Source organism: Vollenhovia emeryi, unplaced genomic scaffold (assembly GCF_000949405.1).
Source record: "Vollenhovia emeryi isolate VEMERY1.0 unplaced genomic scaffold, V.emery_V1.0 DF939126.1, whole genome shotgun sequence".
NCBI lineage: Eukaryota > Metazoa > Arthropoda > Insecta > Hymenoptera > Formicidae > Vollenhovia > Vollenhovia emeryi.
The window spans coordinates 403,820-425,354 of record NW_011967240.1 but is presented as its reverse complement, the minus strand read 5'-3'; the positions used below and the strand labels follow the sequence as shown (position 1 = coordinate 425,354).

Below are 21,535 nucleotides of genomic sequence, written 5' to 3'. Positions count from 1 at the left end.
ATTTTTGCAGAATTACATCTACCTATATTGGATACAAAAAACGTATTAATGTCATACCTGTCATAAATAATAATTACCTGACGATCGGATAGGATATCAAATCAGTAAAAATAAATAAGTAAAAAATATTTATATTCATAAATATCTTTAGATTTCTATAAAAAGTGGTGGTACGCGAATTGTATTATAATTAGAAGGTATAGCGATTTTATTGGCGACAAGCTCGCCGCACCGTTGTTGCAACATACGGCGATAGCAGCGTGCAATTATTCCCGACGCGTTCGACACTTGCAGACAACGTAGCGCTATTCTCTCTCCGCGTGACATTTACCGTTGGAATTCATCGTTTCCCGATACGGGATCGAACGAGATCGCCTTACGAGCCCTACCGACACGGGACGAATGGCCGGTATTCAATCATCCTGTTTTTAAAAACAATAGGACTTATAAAAGCACCAAAAAATGCAGGCTAAATATTTTTACAAAAAAATATTTTAATATATCCGGGAATGATATGGAGATGAAAAAGTGAATTTCACCATCGGAACATAATTCTCTTATTGCATGAGAAAAATGATCAAGCATAGCGGATAAAATTCTTTTTCTTTCGGCAAAATCAACGAGATAACATATCATACTTTCACCGTGCAATTACGTACTTTATTAAATTAAATTAATATGGAATTACAAAATATTATCTCCTCAAATCTGCACGAACGTACAGGTCTGGCCAATATATTGGTCCACGGGTTACGTACAAATTGGCAACAGTAGGTCTACTTCGCGACAATTCTACGGATTAGACCCCTGGGTCTTCGTGCTCCATATAGAAAGCAACGAACGACGATTACGGCGGCGGCAATAAAATCGGGCGATATGCGCGTCGTACGGTTCACCGGGACGATCATTTTCGCGGTGCTGATATATACCGGTACGCTTTACTACCGTGGTAGCGATATTATAGCTTATAAATTCCTGCATGTCCCGTCACTGTGCTCCCCGGGATATAAATGGGGCACTTAACCGAGATGTCGTTCGCACGTAATGACGCCTTCAAAGCTTACCTACCGGAACACAGTCTCGCGGACGTGTCACTTAGGGACTGACGCCGATTTTCCCACAGTCAAGTCCGTACCGAATCGGGAGATGGTTCATCCGCAACCCTCGGGTCTCGTGTGGCCGATGGGGTCATGGCGCGAGGCCGGGCATTCGTTAATCCTCTTTAGGATATCTTCAGAGACGTTACCGTCTTCTGGAGAACGAACCACGGGAGAAATAAAGCAACGACAAAACTTGAACTATTCTCTTTCGTTCAATTTATTCACAATGGCGATAGATAAATGCCCAGCTACGGTTTACACGCGAAAACTGTAGGGAACCGTTGAATCCTTTGTGTATGACATTTTATGAAAATTGCTTCGGCATCAAGTTAAAACTGATGCGACGCCCGGAGCACGCAAGTGTCGATTTTACGATCACCAGGAAGGTGAAGCGCGCTTTTGTCGAGCACGTGCGTTCGGATTATAATTTCCGGAAACGGAGGACCCAAACGGCAACGGGGGCGCCGCGGAGGATGGCGCGAGAGGACGGAGAACACGAAAGGAAAAGAAGCGAGACGCGACTCACGTGCTCCGTTATCTGAGTTCACCGTAGAAGACAGCGGGAGTTACGGCGTTCAGATGTATGCTCACGTCCAGCACCGGGGTTCCCATCGGGAAATTTTCTCTCCTGGCTTTCCCCCACGTTCCCTGTCCCGCCGTGCGCCCACCGCGGCCGGTCTTTTATGTCCTTTTATTCTTCCTCTCGAGCCTCTCCACCCACGAGCGATTTACGAGCCGGGTGAAAGACACGCGCCCGCCCGTTTTATACCGCGACCGGTCGAGTGGGCACGACACGGGCCTTACATATGGAATTTCTCGATCGTCGCGTTTCGATTCTGATCCGCCGAGGATCAGGGACGCTTACGATACCTCGATGTTACCGAAGAAAGCACTGGGAGGGAAAATTGGCTAATCCTATGCGAAACGCCTGTAGTGTGCGATGATAAGCTGAAGTACCTGCACCCTCAGAAAGGATTTCTGTTACTGAGACAAAACATATCCTTGACGCATTTATATTTCTCACAACCTCATTTAGTATAAAAATAGCACAATATCAAGATTAAATCAATAATTCTTATTCTCCTCTATTGAATTTAAAAAGATTGACTTACTGTATTGAGACGAGAGTAACTTGTATAAATATAAGTTTATATATTCATGCGTTTAAAATAAATTTTTTCTTCATCTTACAACGTACGAAGTTAGTACCACGATATTCGACAAAAGACGATTCTAGATTTTAGAATTTTTCATTTAAGATTACAATATTCTTTTCTCTATAATAAATATAATTGGCGTTACGTCGATCCTATTTTATGATACGTTCAAGTGTTAATAGCATTGGATCCGGAAATTTTGTCTGTGGGTGTGTATGCGCTGATATTCCTTCATGTACAAAGGCGTATCGGGTTTGCTTTTATCAACGCACTGTTTTCGAAATATATTAAAACTAACGAGCTCGGTCGAGATATTTTTGTGACTGTCTAATATTCATATTGGTGATTATATCCCGAAGCAAGACATACATTATTTTGGTGAACTAAACTTACTTGGTGCTCGCTGAAGAGTGAACATTTTTATTTCTGTACCCCGCGAAGCTTAATTTAGATTATTCATCAGATAAATCCATTTAATTCTTGCGCAAAGCATGATACAGAGAGATAGGGAGGCAGAAGAAGTAATAAACTGTACGTCGTTCTTCAAATGTCAGAACTTTGTGCTTAAGTGTGAACTGAAAGGATGTGAATTTATGGATTTACGGATTTATAGATCCAACAACTGAGGCACATTTACGGACGTAGCAATCTATGAACCTATAAATCATATATAAAACTAGCAATCCACAGATTTATGTATCCATAGATCTGGCGGTCTATGGATCCATAGATTTATGAATTTACGGGGATACACATGGATCGAATACATAAGCAACCTGTTGCTGCATGGAGATCAGTAAACTTAATAATTCACGCTTTTTATGGATGGCAAACCGTATTAAAACCTTAACTACGAAAATATCTTCGATATTACGGGGCTTTTATTAACTTAATTTCCTTACGTCTTGTTTTCATAAGTCTCTGGTTCTTTGTATATCGAGAAAGAACGGACGGAGGAGGAAGAATCGATTAATTAATAAATCGTAAAAGAGATGCACCGTCTCTTGTTCACCGCCCCTTTGGCACGATTCATCCCCGCAGGTTTCGTCGGTGCGGGCCGACACCGAATCGCGGGGATTCATGACCTATCCAGAAATTATTCGCGGATGCGATCGTATCTGCCGCTCCCGGGAAATTTACGGGGCGATCACGAGCGCGCTCGAGCCTGAATGTCTTCATCGCGCAGGAAGCTGCTCGCTAGTCTGCAGTACTATACTTGATCCTCGTAACGCGATGATGCCGTTATTCTTGACACGTGTTTACTTTGATACCTGCATAAAACATAGTTGAGATAGCACGGAACGATTCAACTCAAAAGTAATTAAAGCTCGTCTTTAAATCTTTTGAAGGCAATTAAGTGTTCAGTTAACAATCGGCAGCAAAGTCCAATATTTTGACAGTTACGCGATGTTAATAAGATTATTGTAAATTTTATAACAAACGAGAGAGCTCGAAGTTTAATTTGCAAAGTACTACGAATTGTTGGTCCGACTTGAAGTGTAAATTATTGTCAAGTAGATGGGATTTTATATAAAATGGCCGTTCCGTTGCTTTATCCCTTAAAAGCAAGTACATAAAATATGTACTTATTCTTGATAAGAACAGCGTCGCTTTATACTTGAGCGTGGGAATAAGCTCTCCAAGTTGCGAGAAGCTGTTTACCTTCTCGAGCGTTTAATTTTATGCTCTCGTGCCGCGAGAGGAATTAAGGGCTCCGGGATACCTCCTGGATGCTTTCTGCGCGCGCAGGGATTGCAATAAATTCCGAGGCAGAAGGGCGACTTTCTCGACGGGGGTACGCGTAGGTGGTTGTCGAATATCGCTTCGATACTGGTTCCGAAGCGGGCAGGAAGCATCCTCGCGAGACTTGATTTAAATTCTCTCGTACAATGGCATCGCGGCGCACATCACAATACCACTCTCCCACACCTTGTATTTATGAAGGCACGGACACTTGTATCAAGACGGCACGGAGGCATTTGCATACGTGCGTCGCGTAAATACACGTTGCGCCCGGAAAGTTTTAGGGCGGATCGTGAACTGAAGGAAGAAACAGAAGATTCGGCCAAGAGTTTAATATTTATTCGCTTCAAAATCGTTTCCGTTCGGCGTGACTCCCGACAAGGTAGATTCGCAGAAGCGACGGACAAAATTTCTTACATTGTCACGCAGGAGAACGAATAAGGAGGAGTCGAAGAGATAAAACTGTAACGGATTAACATATCACGCGAAAGGATCGGTTGATAAGGGCATGATAATCAGGCTCCGCATTTTAGGATTATTGCATTGAAATTGCTCCAGTAACGTCTTCGGTCCAATCCTCGATGATCGGAGCGCGTAGCAGCGGGAACGATGCAGCCTCCAATTACGTCCGTCTTATCTCGTCGTAATATACTTTTATAATATCTTTATCGCGCGTACACGTTATCCCAAATTGAGCGTGCGGTTATTCGCGTATCGCCGTTTCTTCGTATGCCACGCGATACAAATTATTCCGCGCACCGGCCGCGTACGAGCGGAGGTCCCGGGGAATCTCGCGGCCGGGCCCCCGCGAGGAACGGGGCCCCGGGGTCGTCTTCCGGGCGCCGTGAGCCGCAAATCAGATAATTTCGCGGGCCAATTACGTTATCGCGCGGTACGGCGAGTGGAACGAGAAACGAGGTGAGCGAGGCGAGCTGATACGGAAACGAGAAAGGGACCGGGGGTCAGGTAGGGGCCTGAAAGCCTCATCGAGGCGGCGCGCGGCGCGCCGAGAGGAACGTCGGCGCAACGCCGCGGATAGTCCCGGCGTAATAGAGCCGTGTACTCGGCGGGGACATTATCTGATGGGAGGATTTGCATCCTCCTGCCTGGGCTCTTTGCTATAAATACTTTAGCGAGCCGAGAGTCGACCGGACCTCGTCGCCGCTCGGACGCGCTCGGCATTGTACTCGTTTTTCCACGCGCGTTCTCGAGGGGGCCGCGGCGCGCGCAAACGACAAATTATGTACTCGCATTTGCATATTTGATACGTGGCTACAACGTCCTGGAGGAAATGTTCCGGCACTGAGTTACGTTACGGGCCCGGCCGGCGCTCTCCGGCTTTCGGCTTCGTTGTGCCTCTCTCTCTCTCTCTCTCTTTCTTCCCTCTCGTTCCCACGCCTCTCCTTTTCCGCGCCTCTTTCCGCAACTGTGGTATCCCCCTCCTCGTACATTAATTTTGCATTTTATTACATTGCTTTGTATCACGTTAAATTTGTACATCGCTCCAAAATTCCTTTTATTAAAAAACAAAATTGATTCCATCGAAGGACTTCCCTCGAGGTCGCAGCCGGGGGAAAGTTTTAGAGAATATCCTGCCCGTTTATTGTCCTTGTTATATTTTATGCGTATCCCGTGCGCAGCTGCGCGCTTATTCCGACGTGGCTCGTCCCGCGGAATAATAAATAGGCCTATCTTTATCTCTAATAACTGATAATCTCCTTTTACTACTTTACTTTTACTAGATTTTCTAATTGCCACTCCTAAAGAGGCTGTGTTCTCCGTAGTAGGAGTAAACCGCGCCTCTCTCTTTCTCCCATTCACGCTCGCTCTTTTCTCCTCCCTCCTTTTATTTATTCTTTCTCTCGTTCTCCTTCTCTTTCCGCGGAGTTCCAGCTTTCCGAAGAACCAGCTCGTTATTCGGCGGGCGAGAAAAATCGCATTCGCGCTCGACTCGCGTCTTATAAGCATAATTTTCGAAAAAAGCGCACGTACGATTGGATCAGTCGCCACGCAAAGATGATGGAAGCCGTGTGCCGAGCCACTTAACGTCTTCCGGTATACCGGCGATAGCGTTGCGGCTCGACAGTATAATGATTTCTCGCGCGTTTTCTATTATATATCTCTCCTTAAGATAATTTATCCCGCGATTAGACAGCGCTTTCGCATTAACGTTTTTCTCTTCCGTCGCGATCCCTCCCGACGCTCGTAAACCGATAGCGAACGATCCCCCGATCGATTCGCGATCGCGTGTCGCGCGAAATTTGTTGCAGTAACGAGAATTATCGGCTATGAATATCGCGCTGTCAACCAAAAATAGAAGGAGGCGCTATCGTTCGATACAGATTCATAGAGGTTTTATCGATTGAGCTGATTCGCTTTAGAATTTTACGCCCAGTTTACGCACCCCCATCTTTTCGCTCTTTGATCATAAAATATTATAGTCCTTAACTGAAAGGAAAATGATTACTTTAATATCGAACTGTCGGTAGTTATCCAAGATTTATTTATTGGAGGAATGTGCACGTTCCCACATTTACGCTGAAGCGTTTTATACGGAGCCGTCTCCGGCAAATATTGTTCAAAAATAGATACGCCGACACATATTCTCGACGTCTCGTAAGTGCGCACCAGGCTTCAGTTAGTTAGCTAGTTTCGCTTTGCCGCTCTGTCAAGATGGCGATCAATTAGCGCCGTTCTCCATTTCCTGGCACCTACGGCTACGTAATCGCGCTCGGCAACGAGCCGCGGGGACGTAGCGTCTCGCCACTTCTTAATCCTCACCATTTACGAGCGGTGATCGAGCAGTAAAATTAGAATATCGATACGGAATGAGATCCGTAACTCAGACGGCGATACGTGCTTAGTGCCTTAAGCCGCGCGGTATCTTCAAGGCGATCAGTGCCGTTTCATTCGGCTTTCGCAAATGAACTGTTTCGCCATCAAGACTGGGTACTAACATATATTTGGAATCTACATATATCGACATTTCGTTTCGAGACGCGAATATTTCTTTATCATTTCTGTTACGCAACTCGGCACCCCAGAGCCATCGGAGGTACACGTTATTTGTTCTCATTTTAGATCCCTCTTTCCCTCCCTCTTTATCTAAAAAGAGATTGCTGCTCTTGAATTAATTTTTTTAATTAGACTCTCATGATAAGAAAAGACATATCGAGTAATTATAAATGTTGAACGAGGGAAAGGGCAGTACCCTCAGAATGTTTAGTGCGAGCTCTGGAGTAATCAGTTAATAATCTTTTTTTTCGCCCCAGGCGAAGACAAGGAAATTTATGTCGCGCGTATACCTTATTAAAAGTCCTTTCACTCGCGCAATACGATCGTGGCGATTGTAGTGGCGCGCGACATGTACAAATGTTCCCGTCCTCGCGTAAGAAAGGAAAAAAGTCTCGCGAGCACGCGGGGAAATCGTAGAAACGTCATTTTTCCAACGCGTACGCGAACGTCGAGATCGCGCGGAATGGCAAATTGTGCGTACCCACATTTGCATGGCGAGAAATGCGCGCGACTATACGTTGGGACAAACGGCGCCCCACGAGTTACGGCACGACGACCGGATTAGATCGTATTTGGAAAACCAGTAACGACCGCGGCGCGCGCTGTGACGAATTTTTCGAAACGTTGCGTATTTTAAAAGACTCGACGATTGACAGGGAAAAAGCCGGACGAATAAGTATTGCGAGAAAATCCCATAGAAATTACATTATTTATCTTATGTATATTTTTTTCTCTTCAATTCCATTTATCTCATTTCTGTACCATTGTTTTTCAGCACTTGTTTACATATTTACTGTTCGTTGTAAAAATTATAAATGAGATGTCGATTACATGACGGAGGCATCTTTTGTTTAGTCGTCAAATTGCGAAACGATTTTTATCAAAACATCCGCTTGCTTCCGCGATGTTTTCGACCGATTCCACGATTCATTGTCGAAGGATCCTGAGCTCCGGAGCGAGTGACGCGCGTAATACTCGACACGTGGGATGTCGCGCTGAGATACGCGCGATTCGCACGGCCATTGTGTCCCGGCTTTCTGCGCGTGGCGAGAATACGAGATGGTAAAAAGGAACGTGTACTCGCATTATCGTAATTCACACGCCGGTTATGATGAGACGGGCGGAATCGCGTTGCGACGCGGGATATTGCGTTCGATCGCCGGCCGACACGCTCCGGGTGGTTTCCAGGCAGCGGCCGTCGCGCGGGATGAATGGACTTTGCTTTTGAAAACCTCGCTTCGCCCACAATAGATGTTTTTTTTTTTTAAAAAAAAGAAGTACTTTTGGCTACTAAAGTAAAAACCCCTATACCTTGTACTTTAAAATAAAGAGAAAGTGGAAAGGGGAAAAAGAAGAAGAAAAAGATCGTTGAAAAGTTTCAAAGCGGTTATATATTTTTTAGTTGAACAAAAAATTACACGGTAATGTTACATGTTTAAAGAAATCGCCTGTAATAAAAGTTTATCGCATATTTGGATTACTTTGTAGAAAACGCGTCTTTTTCTAAAAGAAACTCGATGATTTTAGTTAACAATTCCGAACTGCTTGGAAACTTTTGAACGGCAGTGCATGTATAGTTAATATAACTACACTCTCTCTACTCTTCTCTTTCTGCCTCATCTCGTGATTTCCGAAATCTGACGGCGACTCCCTTGACCTGTACGCTACGTAAGGATACATGACATTATTATCGGTGTCATAAGAGACCGCAGATACCGTCACCCGCGGCACCTACCGGACCAAAGGCGGCCCGATTATCGCCGATATGAATACGCACGTCGTGCGTATCCCGCGTTACGTTCAATTAACCGTAAGATCGCTTTGCCGCGTCGTGTTATCGCCGGCAACGCGATCGATCTTCATTACTTCTAACGAACCGCCGTCGTCGCCCGGACACGAGCGCGCCGCGATCCCGTCCCGACGGTGCCGCCGGCACCGTTATTACGACGATCGCTCGCACGACCATTGACGTTATTAATATCGACGATACCGCGCGCCGATATTCGTACTCATTAACCGCGGGATTAGGCGCGCTAGGTTTATCCCGGTCATGTAGCGCGAGAAACGCCCGGGATAAATTCAATCTCGAGAATCCATTAAGTGCAACGCACTCCTTCTCTCGAGCCCGGCGTTACCCCGCGCCGTGCGTGGGTGCCCGGTAATGGGAAGTGCACATAGAAACCGTCCTGCCCATATTTGTCTACCATTCGTCTTTTTCAGTCCGCCGGTCTCTCTCCTCCACTTCGTGCTCCGCAGTCTGAGAGGGACCGATGGCTCAGGAATGTACGCGCGCGTACCCACGGGAACAGGTCGCCTATACCCAGAGCGTAGATATGTGAGAATCGGCGATAGGGATCTTCGGATCCTCCGACGAATCTGGAGTCGTTCTTGTCTCGACGACAGTTTACATGGTCGTTCGAATTTACGTTAAAGTTCGCTCGAGATAAAACGCGCTTCGGGGTCAAGTGGAGAGGAAAATTCTCCCGTCACTCTTGTGCAATTCATTTATCTTCCGTTCAAATTTGAGAGATTGGAGATACGTAGAAGGAAGACGCGCGTCTTCAGTTTCGCATTCCGGCCTCTTCTTACGTTCGTCTTCTGAAAGTCCCTCGGGAGGCGGCGGTGTTAGTCCTAGGGATTCCAGGCATACGCAACGCTCTCGTCGCACTGTCCGGTCGTGACGAATGGACGGCGGTGATCACTGGCGTCGATAAACATATTAAGCCCGGAGTTAAGCCTGCCTACGAGCAAACGGAGCAGATCCCGAATCGATTTCACCGCGGCATCCCGTCAGCATCGAGGTGGACGGGATTTATTTGGATTTTTCGGCTTTAATCTGCCCAGGCGGGAGACACGCCGGTATAACTTACTCCACGGCTCGACCACTCTGTCGTCGAGCCGATCGTACCTGTCAAATTAATGCTCTCGTAATTCTCGCAGTACGCTATAAATATCCGCCACGGCGATACGCCGCCCTGAGAGTCCTGGGAATTCGACGGACCCCGTCTTTTCAGCCGCGTTATTGAGTCATTAAGCTTGTATAGGGCGATCTTTGTCACGGCTTCTCATTATTGGACGGGCTGCCAGAGGGAATTATATGACAAAGACCGCGTCTTCGTTACGTGATAATTCCCTCATTCTGTAGGTAGCGAAAAGACTTTGAATTATAACAAATTTGGCTATTAATGTTTCAATTATTGCAAAACGTAATGAGAACATAGCAGCAATTTTCTATTCGATTATTAAGTTAATTTTTTGCCGGAGGATTTGATAGATTTTGATTGAAGAAATCAATTACGGAAAAGAATGCGAAATCTCACTAATGATTTATAGTCTTTCCCAGTCGAATGCCTGTCAAATTTACTTCGTGCGGTTCAGCATGTTATTGCTCGTATGGGAACTCTTGTCTAACGTTTACGTCTGCGATAAATGCAAATCTCTTGCATAGAAATCACGTATTTTATGTCGAGCGTTAAGACGTTATGGATCGTTTCTCTGCAGTTGTCGATGTAATCTGCCTTAAATTTCTGCGTTATAGAACAACGACGAAAGAAGAGGGCTTGTTATTATTAGCATCAGTATTATAAAGTTAATAATATTAACGGGAGAAACCAAGTCAACTAATATCACTATATTTTGCAAATAACAATATCAATTCTCTGTAAATAATTTTGTAATACAGATAATTTTTATGTAATTATATTTATTTACATACAAATGTCTCATTTACCAAAGCATAAAAATAACGCAGATAAACACGACGCTCTACTTGCCTTGAGATCGAAATCAATGATACAAAAAAACTACATTCAACAAATTACTTTTCAAAAAGGATTAATCAGGATCTCGTCGATTATTTAAGAACGTTTTACTTAGGCCCCGCCGTTAGTTTGTAGATTATGTTTGAACGAGGTTTTAACGTATGAGTTTCTAAGCTGTATGTCAGTTGAGGCGAGAGCCGATTCGCGTGATGAACGGGGATTTAAGATCGGCCGGAGTGTCGTATGGGAGCCACGGCAAATGTTCGGGGCGGCAAGCTACGTCCTTCGTATGTAAACGTTTGCATTTCGAACGTGCCCGGACGCGGTTTGCACGACGTGGCAGTAAATTTTGCGCTAAGCCGAAGTCACCCCGAGTGATTTACGCGAGTGCCGAGGGCGGAAGGGTGGTTTTCGGTTTCGGATCGTCGACTTTCGCCGCCTTGGCGTCTTATCGGTGATAGGTGAATCGGAAAGACACGGTCGTGAAGTGAGTCCCGGGAATACGTTACCAAACTTGTGATACGCCCGCAGCATAATTTCTATCATTCGGTCGCAAGTACTCGAACTTCGCTGCGAGACAGTAATACATTTTGGAAAGTAGTAAAAAAATTAGCAACAATTTCTCAATTTTCCGGACGACTTATGAGTGTTATTTGCATAAAGATTTCCTCGGAGTTTTTATCGCAGCGAGGATTATCTAATTTATTTGTACTCTCTTAGATATACGGCTTTCTCTCTCGTATAGAAAACAGTCACATTATATAGTCACGTTATTGCTTGTAGAAGGTGGCGCGTACAATTGGCGTTACATGGCGTTTGCGCGATTTTTGCCAAGTTAAACTCGAGAATTGATATCGAGAGGCATTCGCTGACTTTCAGAAACATCGTACTATCTGCGTTACAACATTACATCATCCGACATTATCGCAATCATGCATCTTGGGACGCTGATTACCATTATTAAACGTCAAAGTTCCTAAATTATTGAGCGTTTCGTGATGCGAGTGTCTTGTCCAGGTATTCACGGGGAATATGATCGCGTGAGCGTGCTCACATTTACGGGATTACGACGTTTCCGGTTTGGACCAACTATCGCGTAGGAAAATTATGGTGATCCCGCTTACCGCGGGCGCGCTAAGAATGACGTACGATGCTCACTTTTAATGCCGATATTGTTCTTATGTCTCCATTCACCGTTTCGAGAGGCAGACTCCCAGCTCGCAGCGACTAAAGATAGTAGGACATAAAATTGCTATTGTTCTACGTTTACAGACCCTGGCGGCAGATGCGCTAAGCAATTTCACCAGAATCCGTGGGTCTTAAAATGTGATTACATAATAATAATAATAATTATTATTAGAAATATATTCTCCCTGTATTTTCTGAAAACGATAATTTACGTGGACGTAATACGCGTTTCTTACTTTCATTTAATTATTTGGTCGGGTGGGAGAGTAATAATGGGGATGATTGTATTGTGTTTTAAGACGATTTAAGTCGGCGCCCAGTTCTCATTTTCGAATACTGTCACGATAGGTGACATTCGGGAATCAACATTAGACTTTTTATTGCGATGAATATTTCCATATGCCTCGGTGGTCGAATTGGTTGAAACGCCCGCCTAGCGAGAGGGATGTCCAGGTTCAAACCCTAGCTGCCGTGATATTTTCGCAATAAATTTAGAATATGAAATATTTAGACACTAAGACCCTGTTACGGCTCTTAGCCCTTTATTCCTCCGTGTTTATCACATCTGAGCCACACGAATTTTATTAATTTGTCATACATCTGATATCGAAAATGAGAGAATCTATGCTTTTCGATGTCGCGTTTAATTCGAATCTCGACGATATCCAGAGATAGTAAGGAGGAAAATAATTGCCATAGACAAAAGCCGATGCGAGGGGCCCGCGAGGCGCGGACACACCACACTTGTCCCACGCCACGTGGCTGTAAACAAGGGATTTCGCGCTGTCTCCGCGAAATAAACGCACGGCGGTGCACCCACGCGTCTCGCGCGAGGGTCCCCATTGTTACGGAGGCGTCGCGCGTGCTGCGTGGCAAATACGCTAGCGCCTTTATTCCCCTTCATTACTCACCGGGACTCACTTAAACGTTGCGCCAAATCGCCTTGTCTGCGGTGCACCTAATGAGGGAAGAACTTTATCTGGCCTTCGACGATTTCCTGCAGGCTTTCTTGCCTCACGGCTATCTTATCTTCAATTACCTTAGCGCGGTAAGAAAATTTGAAGTTTCTTCGGTTTGAGGTACTAAGAGATTAACACGAGAAAAAGAACATTTTTCTATCTTGATGTATCGACACTCTTCTTCTTCCTCTCTTCTCTCTTTCTCTTCGTCTCTCTTTGAGAACGTTGAATTTTCTTATGTTTCAAACATAGAAATCTCTTTAAGTTGCCAGTAATGGATAACAATAATCAAGCTTTTTAGTCGACATTAATCGGCCAGTGTTTTAATAGGTAATTTTAAGGCATGTTACATGCCTCAGTGGTCGAATTGGTGAGGCGCCCGCCTCGAAAGAAGGCAAATCCAGGTTCAAACCCTGGCTGAGGTAATAGTTTTCGCAATAAATTTTCTGTATTAAAACATTGGCCGGTTAATGTCGGCTAAAAAGCTTATTTCTTATGTTCTCTATCATGTATTTTCGTGCTACATTATATAAGAAAATATTCACGTGTGTTATGTACGTTATAAGGTTTTTCCGGCAATGGTGTCCAACTTCAATTCGAGAGTTAAGATCTTGGGAGTAATAAACGTTACCCAAATTTAACCGCGGTAGTCGAGGGTTAATGCAGGAGGCGTACGCAGGTCGTTCTCGGCAGATTGCTTTTCTCTCGCGGACTCCTCTTCGGTCGCAGAATGCAGGTTCGAGATTCTCTTCTCCGAGACCCGATTGTTATACGACTGCCCTCGCGGCTGACATTTTTATGCGCGGCCGATGGACTGACAGGGAACACGCTACGATGTTTGGCCATGTCGCTCGTCAATCGGCATCAATTTACGATGATTCTCGCGCGAACCGATTGATTCTCGCTCTGTGTCGCGAAAACGGACACGCCTGTTTCACGAACATGCTACAGCGAAACTGAACCTTTCGAAAACCGGGCTATAAATGTAAACGCAATTAAAAACGAATTTTTTAATTAAAATCCCGAGTCGAACTTTTGGCCCTATGTTAAATCTATTATATAGTAGAACCTAAGACAGTAAAAGAGGTCGACCTGCAAGTACAAAATTTACTCCTACTTTAAAACTGATAGTGTCGGAAATTTCTACTTTTGCCAATTTAGCCTTAAAGTAGGTCCTTTTAAATAGGGGCTAAAGTAAACTTTTATAATTAAAGATTCAAGGGAGGAGCAAAAAATATAGTATGTCATCAAAGTAGGTTATTGCTGGTCTATGTAGGTGTAAGTTATTCTTAAAAGTGCCAAAGTAGTACCAAAATTTCGACTCGGGATCAATACAACAGTTTTGATCTATCCAGGAAGACGCGAATAAACAGTGATTTTTCAATTATAATTTGAGGGTAAATTAAACAGATCATACTTAGAGACGTGATCTAATGTTATGTTGAACAATACACTTGTGAAATTTCCAGTATTAAATTAAAGCTCCGCTAAGTTTCGTTCGAAATTGAACGTGGAATGAGATTTAGTTGGACACTTCAGTCGCTTATTGAGCAGCTGCAACCATCACGTCGGCGGGTTAGATATGCGTCTGTTAATGCACGTTTGATAATTGACGCGTCTGCTTCGGCGACGCCGTATCACCCGAACTTCAGAAGTGGCCCGAGAACGGCCCGCGTGTCTCCACTTCACGAACTTAGCTTCTTATGAAGGCGGCCCATTGTTCCTGACAAGTGCGCCGATCAGCGTAAGCCGAAAGAAAAAAAAAAGAAAAAAACCGGAGTCACGATCGGCGAATCAGTCGCGGTCACGGTCTCCGATCGGATCCGCGGACACGCCCGGATTCGTCATCGTCTGGGCATACCGATCCGAATGTCGTTTTAGCATATGAATGGCAGGTCACGCGGGCAAGACCGCATCCTTATTTTAATCTTACAAACGCATTTGCGCGATCCTTTTCGTTGCACCGTGTACAATACGTTCCTACATGTATCATGAGTTCTTGTGTGTAGGCCGTGGGTTTTATTTGCGACTCGCGCGCGGTCTTACAAAGCAAACCGAACGTCTTAAATGTATACATATATAAATATATAAAAAGCCGAGATTTATCTATACTACATTTTCTGTTATAAAACAGATTTCATTGAATAATTTGGCTTTTCCTATTCTTCCAGTTAGAGAGAAAAATGAAGGAGGACAATACGTGTATATCATTTAGTTCGAATATGCATGTGGATACTGCCATAAAATATTTTGTCAAACTTGTTAAAATTCCTTTTGCTTCCGCTTGCGTGCAATAAAGAATTCATACGCGAGATCTAAAGAGGCTTTGCATGATGCCGTGCCGCTTCCGTCAGTGTCCGCGACCCGGCATGCGATTCCATCTTGAAGTAGCGGCTTTACTCTCTCCGTGTCTCACCGAGTTTCAGTTCCCCGCACAGCAGCCGCATTTTTTCGCGACACTCGCCGGCGTACGACCGTCGTAATTCGCGCGCGAACGAGGCAGGCCCGGCGGAGAACGGCACCGATAAATTCGCTCGGGACGAAACGTCGGCATTGGCTCGTGTTATGACACCTTTATTCCACGTTTATTCAATCGCCCCGTGCTAAAACTGCGCCCGGGATCGACAAGGTCAGCGCTATATTACCCGTCGCGAGCGGAGTGTTTCCCGGCAAACGCCCCTCTCGAAACGTTCTTGGGGGCAATAGTAATATTGAACGGAAATAACGACACTGGCCTTCGTCTGGTTTGCGCGAAGCTCGTAATTTTTTCGGCTACCCACCGCGTGCCGCTCAACAGGCTTTCGCTTTTCGCGCCAATTAGGCAGTTGCACCCGGTAAAAAGATGTATTTAGGTGAAACAAATGAGATACGTTGCAATCAGGTTTCTTTGAATCTACAAAATTCACTTGCGCTAAAGCATTTGCTAGATTCGAAGAAATAAATACGAATTCTCTTAGAGATTCCAGCCTTAGTCGGAGAAAATTTTAGCTAAGGTAAAAGAAATCCTTTCTTTAAAGTAACAATAAAAGGTCAAATATCAAAGAAAATTCGTTTGATTTCAAAGAAACTTTCTTCTAGGTGTGGGCTCCTTTGTTCGTTCATCACTTTCTATTTTCTCGCGCTATATTAAGGAAGGTTCTCGCAATTTAGATTCTTCAAAAGTTACCGTAGGACGAAGACTTTCTTCGTCACATTTCCCGGCGAAATTCGAACACTACAGAAAATGGACTTCTAAATCTAGCCGGATTCTAAATCCAGCTTTTTATCATGTAATTTCGCGGAAACTTTTAATCGAATGCAACACGATCGTGTCGATCTGAGATTAAGCTCCGAATTTGTATTCGGAGACATGAAGATACCATTTGAAGACACAGCTCAAAGACATCGATAAGATTACGTGTATAATCAAGCTTGATTTCGTATTAGGAACAGGTGTCTTTTAAAGTGATGGTTTCTTAATCTACCCGGCCGTAATCGATCAAATCCGCTCTTTATCCTACTGATACAACCGGCCCTAAAATTACAGATGCCCATTGGTTCAGCCGCTCAAACATCAGCCGCTATAATCCCGCTGAGGAGAAATCCCGTCTTTCTTCGTGCGTCTGAAAACCGGTCGCATTCCGCTAATTGGCTAAACAGTGTAACTATCCCGACTTATAGACTGATTTACATCGCCCATAAGAAATTTGTTGCGGCCCCATCGCAGCGGCCGACTATTAATATCGCCGCCGCGCGCTCTCGATCCCGCGAATATCCTTCCCGCGCTCTTCATCCGCGACTTCGACTTCGATATTCGCTCGATCGTTAAGAACGTACGCGCGTTTCCGATCCGTTAACGATCCGATATCGGTGCCTTTGAGGTATGCTGCGCCACCAGCGCGCCGATTACATCCGCTTATTAAGAAGCCGAGCCACATTTCGCTCGGACAGCGATCTAATAATACTTGTGCGATAATATAATTAAACTCTAACGATCTTGTCCTAATAATGTCGTTAACGTTTTACGTATAATGAATTGCGCGTTACGTCCTCTTTGAGCGCCGTAACCATTCTGCTGCCCGCTCAACGTAATGTTTCATCTTTTTCAGCCACGCGAAGATACTCCGGCTGGAATCGTCGGGCGAATTAATGGCGCAAATCCGGTGAGTTGAAACAAGCAAGAATATAACATTCTTGCCATATAATTGTAAATGTAATTATCGTGGCATTAAGTTTTAAGATTTTACTCCTTACAGAATGAAATATCGTTCTTAATTTGACGGTTGTATGGATTTTGTGTGGAAAATGAAAAAAAATGTAATTACCGCAGTCTCGTAATTCGATTTAAACGTCCGCGAGAAATGTTGTACAAGTACTAGAAATTGTCTGAAATTGTCTGAAAAAGAGTTGCCACGTTCACGCTGGCTGCAGGCAAAACACTTACGAATGTGCGTTGACGATTGAACGTGCCGAAATGACAGATTCGATTTAATCGAGACAACGCTGGCCGGATTCGTTTCGCGGGGGCGTTTCGCGCGGGCCCGCTCTAAGACCACATTAATTGCCCGTGAAAACGCCCCCGCGGGCGCACTCGGGGCCCGGTTTCGCCACAGTTCATTAGGGGTCCCGGCTGCCTCGTCGGGTAACTCCGGTTGGATCTTCGCCGCCGTGAGTATAAATCCTTCCGAGATCGCCGCTGCGGACAAACTCTGTCGCCGCCGCCATTTTGCGGCCCCGAGATAGGCCCACGCGGAAGTACACCACGTTCCGCTATCTCTCCCTTTCTCCTCCTCTGAGTCCACCACCTCGTCTCTTTTCCACCGCATTATCGCCGCCCATTCGATACACGCGGCAGCCCAATTCTCAACGCTTTCTTTAACGGTTTCTTCAATCTTCGGCGTGGGAGATTATTAGGAAAGGTAGCCTGCTTGCTGATTCGGAAATGCTAAATTGAGATGTGCGGGTCGACAAATCGGAGATAAATCTTACGTCTACTTAATTAACCCTTCAAGCAAGCGAGATAATTTATAGACTCCATGAGAAACATTTTGGCCTCTTATAGTAAACGTGGGACTGTTCGATTCGATTTTAGATTCCCTTTAGATAGAGAAGAATATAAGTATATTTATCTCGATCTTTTACAAAGTGTTAATGAAAGTTTAATGAGAGAAGAGTGTAAATGATATACATATCATTCCATACTTGGAAAAAATTGCGCCAAGTGTAGATAAGTGCGCTAAAGATGGAGCGTAGATTGTAATAATGCATGGGGACACGATTCTTGACATTAATGTAAGGGGGAGGAATAAATTTTCGGTATGTGACGATATGATGAAGTCGCATTAACATAGACAGAAGATCGAGAAGGGTTCACGAAGGCGGATCCGGTTCCAGCGGGCGCAATGCGAGGAACATGCTCGAATCCTTTGATCCGAAGACGTGCCTATGTGGCCACGGCTTTTATCGCGCCTCGATCACAATAAATTAATAAACACTTCTTTTTCTCTCCCAGACCACAGGCGAGATCGGCCGGCCACGATATTAGGGGGTTTATTAATTTATTTTCTCTTTATTAGGCGGCCGTGGTCGCGCCCGTCGGTAATCAGGGATCTGTAATTAGTCGAACATGCTGTCTGTCCGTAGCGATTTATGCCATGCCCCCAGGGGTGATGCCCCCCATCTTCCGTCTCCTCCCCCTCCTCCTCAGCCTCGGCTCATTCCGCCGACGCTTCTTCGATTCTCTCGCTGGACAATAGCCCCGGCACTGCCATTCCTCTCGTCATCCTCGGATCTCCCTTCGAGGAAGGACGAATTCCTTGCCTACCTATCGGCACGACGCATCCTTCAAACCCGTAATTGTCGGCGGGGACCACGAGGCATAAACACCGGCACTCGCGCAACTGATCGATCACTTTGTTACGGCAGCTTTGCAACGCGTTGCGTCGATATTCTTAACTAGTATCTAAACATTCGGGCTTCGGGCATTAATTGAGGGGTTTCGCACAAAAATGATGTAAGCGCGGCATTGTGTTCTCCGAGTTAAGCGAAGATCTATTGAGATAAAAATCCCGCTATGCAATAAAGCTACTAAAAAGACGCTAGCAAATTTGCTATTTAATCTTTCTTCATGATCAATATTATTATTAGTCCCAAGAATTCACGACAACGTAACGTTGACTCGTCAAAATCAATTCGATTACAGAGTAGCCATAAAAATATAATTGATCGCCAAATAAGTTTGGATAAAGATCATCCGCGAGCCCTCCGGATTAATTTATGTCTTCCGTACCGATATCTAAGGACACGTATCTCTGCCCTCAAATCTTGGGCAAACTACTCAGCTTATACAAACGTCCCACGCGATAAAGCGTACATGGACGAACGAATTTTCACGTGGCTAACGTTCGCACAGCCGTTAACGCGCGCTACCAAGAATAAAATGAAGATCTCGGTATGTCAATATTCCTAAACTGACACGCGCGATAAGAAAATTATAGGTACCTTGTGTACATATTGACCCCCGAAGTGCACCGGAGGTTTAACGAGCAACGCGTTCCGGCAAACACCAGATAAGGATCTTCCCGCGGCAGCACGTTCTTTCGTTGACTAAGTGGTTCGCAGGATGCGATGGATCTGGGCTCTGTTCGCCGCCTGGCTTTGGATTTAAGACCAACGCCTGGCTGTCTGTCAGGGACCACACCTTCGGACCGGCCCTCCGGTTCCTTATAAAGTATCTCGCCGAAGTTTCATTATTTCCGTCAGGATTGACGCACGTGAGAGAGAGGCGCGATGAACGTAAAGATGGTGCGACGCCGATACCCAAGCCTGATACGCGAACGATCGTTTTACCTTGAAAAGCCGATTAATTTTTACCCCTTGGAACAAAAGTTTCCTGTAATTTACCTCGCAACTCTTGAGCCTGTTATGCCCGTACTACACCTAGGGATGATCCTACTTGTGGCTCACCCGGGTGGAGAAGTTTACACGGGCATTTTAGTATCACTGTCATACTAAGTATGGTTTTTGTATGATTTCACTATGATTTTTAACCGTCTTCTTATGTAGAAATGGCACCCGAGTCCATAAACGGTCTCAATACCACGATCTTTGTCCATTTATTTACTCACTCGGATGAGCCACAAGTAGGATCATCCCTAGGTGTAGAACGGGTATTATCGAATTCGGCGAATTTTTTTAATTTCTGCTAAACGGTGACGGAGTGTTTTACTTTAACATTTACAGCGTGAAAAATGTCCGATTAAATTGCATCTCCGATGAAAAATATCGGGTTTTCAATTAAATTTCATCGGTAACTGCATTTCACGGATATATCCATAATTTAACCGGAAAAATTAATCATGGGAAACGCTATTTCATCGATCTATCCGAAATTTTTCTCAGTGTAAAGAATGAAGAATATCTTTTGATAAGTATCAGCCGCCTCTCCTGTCCAGATACATTGCGAGCGCTGTTCAAAAACATTCTGCTTCGCGATGATGTTTCCGGGACAAGGTACCTGGTGAAGCAACACGACCGCCGTAAAAATGAAATTCCGATGTCCACCTCCGCGAAATTCTTCCCCTTAATTCGGACTTGTCCGCGGACAACTGCGCCTCCGCCGTTTCGCGTCCCGGTCGCACGGGACGGCTTATCGTCGGAATGACTTATCGCCCGGGACCGGCCAGCGTGCTTTTGGTGAGAGCGTGAGTACGGCGGGCCCGACCGTAACAACCTAAATTAAGTTCGTGCCTGCGTCTCTCACCCGTATTTCATTTCCGTCGGCCGGCGGCGGCGGCGGCAGCGGCGGCGTCCGTGCCTGAGGACGCTCGTTTTCTCGGTTTAAGGTTACCGCACCCACCACCAGCGGTGGCAGAGAAACGAGCCTCCGCGCGGACGAGAGCCGTCGGGGTCTGTAATCGTCGCCGACGCCGCTCGCGGAATCACCGTCCTCCGCCGTGTTCCGCGGGCATCGCGGGCCGCGCTCGGGATGGAATCGATCGCGGTCGTAACGTAAGAATGATACGACTGCGGCTGGTACAAATTAATCGCGGTTTCTTTAACTAATCAGAGATCTGGTTTCGAGCCAGGAATCCAGAAGGCACGAAGTTATCTCGCAACCGTTGTGAAATCGATCGCGGTATCCGCCAATACGCACTACGATTGGCACTGCGATGCGTTAAAAGTCTCGAGGATGGGATGTACTTTACGGTACACGCGCTTTTCGCGGTTTTATTTGCGGCAATTATCAATTGAAGCCTATCCTCCCCGACGACTCGAATTCGCCGCGTTAACCGTCCGGTCCGCGTAAAAGTCAGGTGTATCCTCGTTGAGATAAAGTCGTCTTCTTTGCGGCGCGAGATGACTTTTTAACGCGACGGGTCCTCGTTCCGCGAATTGAATTGGATGCGCTTGATTGAACGGTTCTCTTGCGATACGCGTCGCACGGCTTTCCGCCGATCGAGCGCGTGTTTCCTCGTCGTATTTACGATTGCCGTGACTCGTAAAATGAGGATCCAGCTGCGATAAGACACGGCCCGTCCCCGTCCTGCGAGGCCGCGGCCCGATAAGGACGCCGCGGACGTTTAGCGACTAAGTGGATGTAGATTGAATCGTCAAGCGGACAATTTTGGCTC

General features: G+C 45.4%; 1 pseudogene; it reads right to left on the bottom strand.

Annotated features, from left to right (window-relative positions):
* Nucleotides 1–16,160: 16,160 nt before the first annotated feature.
* Nucleotides 16,161–19,911, bottom strand: LOC105569157 (annotated as a pseudogene).
* Between the last annotated feature and the right edge of the window lie 1,624 nt (nt 19,912–21,535).